At 42.3% G+C, this 5902-nt stretch overlaps 1 long non-coding RNA gene across 1 annotated transcript; it reads left to right on the top strand.

The window, feature by feature from the left end:
- The first annotated feature begins 1072 nt into the window (after positions 1-1072).
- On the top strand, positions 1073-5387 carry LOC134480680 (uncharacterized). Its single transcript, XR_015631201.1, has 3 exons — positions 1073-2623; positions 2787-2947; positions 3743-5387. It is a non-coding gene; the product is annotated as an uncharacterized LOC134480680 (long non-coding RNA).
- The last annotated feature ends 515 nt before the right edge of the window (positions 5388-5902 follow it).

Below are 5902 nucleotides of genomic sequence, written 5' to 3'. Positions count from 1 at the left end.
TGTGCCAATTTGCATAGCTGGGGAAATTACTCCCAAGGAGAACTCTAGCCACCGAGTTCCCTTGCTCACAGCTCCTCTGTGGGTTGCAATTGGCTGCAGAACAATGAGAAACCTTGAGGACATGATGAGTCGCAGGGCTCTGTCTCATCCTCTGCTACCTTTTGTGTCTATTCTCCTACCTCACATGCCCGTCTTCCGTTCCAAAGTACGGGAAGCCAGCTGAGGCTGTAGCTTAGCTCTGGTGTTTATGTAAGGTCCTGGGTTTAGTGTGATCTGTAGTGTTGCCAAAAAATAAATAAAAAATAAAATGAACGATTGAAGATAGGCTAGGGATTTGGCTCAGTTGTGCAAGCACTTGTCTAGCATGCACAGGCCATGAGAGCAATCCCAGCATAACAAGAAACACCCCCTACCACACAAACACACACCTGCAGAACAGGTACATGTCATCTACCACTGGGGAATACATGCACACACACACGCACACGCACATGCACACACACACACGCACGCACACATTCAGTAAAGAGAATCACCATGTTCCACATTACTTACTTAGCTACTTTAAATTTCAGAATGGATTCATTTCTCCTTATTGGCCTTCTCTGGCCTATCTAATTCCTCTCTTTCTTCCTCCAGACTATAAACTCGAAAGATCTTTGTCTGTTACTCATTGTATATTAAGTCCGCAGCACAATGTTTGGTTCATAGTTACACAGCAAACCCAGAAACAGTAACGGTCACTATGCTACCTTCTTCCTTCTTAAGCTTCTCATTAGCAACCTTAGAGGTAGTTTCTACCATCGCTCTCACTTAAGTATAGGAAACCGGACATAGTCGGAGGACTATAACCTTTGTACAGCCATCAGCATAGAGATAGGATGAAGACCTAAGGAGTTTGTTCCCCAAATTGGCCCTGTTAATTATGATGCTATCCTTCTCCTGAACACAGTAGGCACTTTAATAAACCTTGGCTGACTGAAGAAATGGAGGTCTGAGCAAATCTGATTTCTAGAGGCCAGGGTTCAGATCCCTACCCTGACTCACCCTTTCCTGGGTTTTCCTGTTCCAGGCCCTCCATGCTCCCTGTGTAAACATGGGTAGCCAAGACACACAAGCGCTGGACACCAGCAGACTGTGGCTCTAAGGTGGCATGACTTAACAGACCACACCTGGACTTGAGTCTTGAAACCTTTCAACAAGAGGCGACCGAGGCAGAGCGTTTATTTAGCACCTAGATGGCACAGGAATCCAGGACAACTTTCGTGTGTCCCCGCGTGTTTTTGCTGGCGAGATCGCGCGGGACAGACTTGTGAGAGATGAAGTGAAAGGGAGAGGGGTATCTGAAAGCAACCAGCAGACCCAGCGCACGGGAAGCTGTACGCCTCTCTTTGCTGATCGCTTTTGGGATCACGTGAGGTGGGATTTGGGGGATAATTATCCACAATCACTTCCTTCTTGGGATCCATTCCTTATTAGCAGTCTGCGTGCCTGCTGGAGAAACCCCAGTTAACTGCCCTGCTTTCTCCGTGTACGGAGATGAAAGTCTCATCGCATTAATCCCTCTGAAATGGTGCTGTAACTGAAGCCACAGCAAACTGCTCACCGGGGATCCCAAGCCTTGCAAACTAGTCTGTCTAAGCCTGCATGAAAAATGCAGACCTGCCCCTTTGCTGCTAGTTAAGCTGGCTGGAACTTTAATGCATGCCTCCTACAGCATTTTAGACCCAAGCCCCCAAGCCCAGGCCCCTGCCCCCAACCCACAAAGCTGCCACCAGGGTCCTCTGTGGCTCCTAAACACTTGGCTCTGGCACTTGGGACATTTTATTGAGGCAGCTTTACTGGAAGGATCCAATTACAGGGGTATGGCAAGTTAGATTCAATGCCCCGGTTAACAACGCTGCAGAGAACACTGAGGCTCCTTTAGCCCTTCCTGGGCTGAAGGGAATGAGGAGAGGTAATGTCTAACAGCCCCCAAGATGGCTTCTGCTTCTGGACAGCAACACTCCATTGGGTTTTTAAAAAAATCCTTCTATTTTTATTCATGTGTAAAAAGTAATACATCATAGTTGTTGGGAGGGAAGTCAAGCAATAGGAAGTAGGAAGAATAAAACTTAGTCTCTCCCCCTCGACTCTTAAAATCCCACATACTTCCCCTGAGGTAGACACTGTTTCCAGTTCGTTGTATATCCTTCCAGATTTTTCTTTATTATACTTGTAAAAAAAATCATATCATAGTTAACGGTTTTCTGGCCAACTTTTCTACAACGTGTTTTTTTTCCTTTGCCCTGTTACACCATGGTATTTCTGCCATCTATCCTTATGAATTATATTCCTTTTAATTCGTGCATTACTGTTTCTAGTATGTCTGTGTTGTTGTCTTGGCCACTTCTGTTCAAGTGCATCACGGTGGGAAAAGTCAAGTTGGAAGGAGCCTGAATCAGGTCACAGCACATCCTCAGTCAGGAAAGCAGGAAGAGCTGAATACAAGCTCCTCCTCAGATTGCCCAGGATGCCCAGCCCGGGAGGTGGATCCACCCACAATTAAGATGGGTCCTGATCACATCACCTAACTCCATCACAGTAATCCCCAACAGTCGTGCCTGAGACCTCCCTCTCTCAGGTAATTCTAGATTCTGCAATTTAACAGTTAACGCTAAACTTCATAGTCCAGTCTATGCAGGAATGAGAGCCTTTAAGGCGGCTTACACATGTGTGCTGTGCATATTTGAAAGAATTTCTTGTTTCTTTTCCTTTACTTGTTTTTTTTTTCTTTCCCGAGGCAGGGTCTAACTACATAGCCCAGGCTGGCCACAAACTCACTCTATAGCCCAGGTTGGCTTCAGACTCCAGACTCAGACTCCAAAGAAATCCTCCTTATCTGGCTTCCAAGGTGCTCGTAATACACGTGTGCTACCACCACTCCTGAAGAGGACTTTTGTATAAGGTAAAATTATCAGAGTAATTAATGATGCCATCGTTCCGAGACATCCAAGTTTAACCTTCCCTATAGTCTGGGCAAAAGCTGTGAAGGGTTTAAGATGTAAAAATATAACGGCATAATCACATGACAAACAGCTATGTATTTCTTTTTCTCTGATTTTCCTTCTCACGGTCAGATCCGCAACAAGCACACAGGTAATCATGATCTCAGCTTTGTAAGCAATCTTTCAGCCATTTATGGAGAATCAAGCAGATAGGAATACTCTCCCATTTATTCCCTATCTTATATATTATATAATGTAGGCTTTGCTATTTTCTCTATGAGCATTTCTGATTTATATATATAAATGATTTATATATATTTATATATATACATATATATTTATATATATACATATATATATATAAATGCACAGAGAAATGGTTTATAATTACAAAAAAACTAACTGATAGGTTTTCTTTACCAAATAAGTTTTCAATTCATGGAAAAATCCAGGGCAAAGTCCAGAGAGACTGGAATTCTCCCATGAACCTTGTCTCCCTGCTCAGGTCCTGTGGTTTTAGCATCTTGCATCGATATGGATGCACTGTTGTTTAAAACACAATGTTTAACTTAAGGTTTCTCTTGTTTCTATGCTTATAAGTTTAAGTAAATGTACGATGTCTTGTAGGTGTCCTTGTAAATTATCAGTAAAGTCATCTCGTGGTCCATTTGCACATTTCTTCCCACTTCCTACAAATCTCTGACAACTATTAACATTACTCTTTTTAAACTGTTTTTCCTTCTTTCTTTTTATAGTCTTTACAGACCGCCATGTGGCTGAAATCATACAGCATGAAGCCCTTTCAAACTGGATTCTTCCTTGTATTGTGATAAAAGGTGTTAGCACGTGGATGATGTGTCTGTGGGTACATATGCCACAGCACCTGTGTGGAGGTTAGAGGACATCTTTGGGAGTCCATTTTCTTCTTCTGCCCCTAAACGAGTTGTAGGGAGTGGTCTCAGGTCACCAGGCGAGCATCTTCATCCACTGAGCCACTTTCCTGACTCACTCTGTGACTTATTTATTTTTCTAGCCTCCAAGTAATATTCTGTTGTAGGGACATACCACAGTTTTCACTCAACTATAGGAGAAAAACCTTAGTTGTTTCTAAGTTTTGGGAATTATGACAAAAAGATGTTGTGAATGTCCACTCGAAGGATTCTGTGCAGATGCAAGGCTTCAAAGGATCTGGAAAAATAAGAAGAGATAAATTCTTGCATTGTGTGTAAAACCATGTATGTTTTTTGTAAGAGGCTCCAGAACTGATCTCTAAAGTGTCACCAGCCATGAGCAAACGTCCTGATTGCTTTACCTTCTCACTAGTATTCCAGTGTCTTTTTAAAAACAGTCATGTTGACAATGTTACTGTTTGAAGTCACGTTTCTAAGTAATATGACGGCGGGCATTTTTTACATGCATGAGCATCTTTGGACATCTTTCTATTCAAGATATAGCTTTGTGCATTAACTTGATTTGATTCTTCTATGCATAATTTTGATATATTTCCCTAATCGAGTATGTTTCGTGCATATATTCTCCCCATGTATGACTTTATTTTATCTTCACTTTTAAAATTTATTTTGTTTTTTAATTATAATATAATTACATTTTCTCATTTCCACTTTCTCCTTCCAAACACATGCCTCCCTTTTGCTCTCTTTTAAGTTCACAACCTCTTTTATCATTGTTTTAAACGTCCACACACACACACTGTTTTAGCATTGCTATGAATCAACACCATGACCAAGGCAACTATTATAAAGGACAGCATTTAATTGGGACTGGCTTACAGATTGTGAGATTCAGTCCGTTATCATCATGACAGGAAGCATGGCAGCATCCAGGCAGGCATGGTGCAGGAGGAGCTGAGAGTTCTACCTCTTGTTCAGAAGGCAAGAGAAGACTGGCTTCCAGTCTTCCAGAAGACAGACTAGGAGGAAGTCTCCCACAGTGAGACACTTTCTCCAACAAGGCCATACCTCCTAATAGTGCCACTGCTTGGGCCAAGCATATTCAAACCATCATGCATACTCATACACATACATGTATCATATATTTCTAAATACATAATTACAACCTTCTCAGTCTGTATAATGTTATCTAAATGTCTATGTTTTCAGGGTTGACCATTTGGTTTTAGATAGCCAATTAGAGTGTTCTTCCCTGGGGAAGACCATTTTTCCTGCTCTCAGCATCCCTTATTTTCTTGTACTTCTTTGTGTAGAGCCGAGCCTTCCTGGGCTGTCCATCATCCATGTTAGCATGTCTATTGTTGTTTTGTCCGGCTCATGTTGTTGAGACATTATAGACATAGGGGGCTGACTTAAGGTTCCTATTGCTGTGATGAAAACACTGTGACCAAAAAGCAAGGTAAGGAAATAAAGGTTCATTTGGCTTACACTTCTGGATCATGGTCTATCTTTGGAGAAAGCCAGGACAGGAACTCAAGCAGGGATGGAACCTAAAGGTAGGAACTAATGAAGAGGACACGTAGGGTTGCTGCCTACTGGCTTTCTTCCCATGGCTTTCTCAACCTGCTTCCTTATAGAACTGAGAACCACCAGCCCAGGAATGGCTCCACCCACCATGGGCTGGGCCCTCCTCCGCTAGTCACTAAATGAGAAAATATCTTACAGCTGGATTTCATGACGGCATTTCATCAACCTGAGGTTCCTTTCTCTCTGACGACTCTAGCTTGTGTCACGTTGACACAAAAGCAGCCACTACAACTGACCCCGTGTCAACTCAGCACACAAACACATCGCTATTACGCAGTAACTCATCCTTTCTTATTCATCCCTGAGATCTTACATTAGAAACGACTCAGAAAGTCCCACAGTTTTAGAAATTTAAACCTATTAAAAATTTAGTCTCATTAAACTATTCGATCTCTCTAAAAATCCAAAATTCTTTCT

The sequence above is a fragment of the Rattus norvegicus genome, chromosome 10 (assembly GCF_021556685.1).
Source record: "Rattus norvegicus strain SHRSP/BbbUtx chromosome 10, alternate assembly SHRSP_T2T, whole genome shotgun sequence".
NCBI classification, from domain to species: Eukaryota; Metazoa; Chordata; class Mammalia; order Rodentia; family Muridae; genus Rattus; species Rattus norvegicus.
The sequence above is the reverse complement of the archived record's forward strand: the minus strand, read 5'-3'. Positions and strand labels throughout refer to the sequence as shown.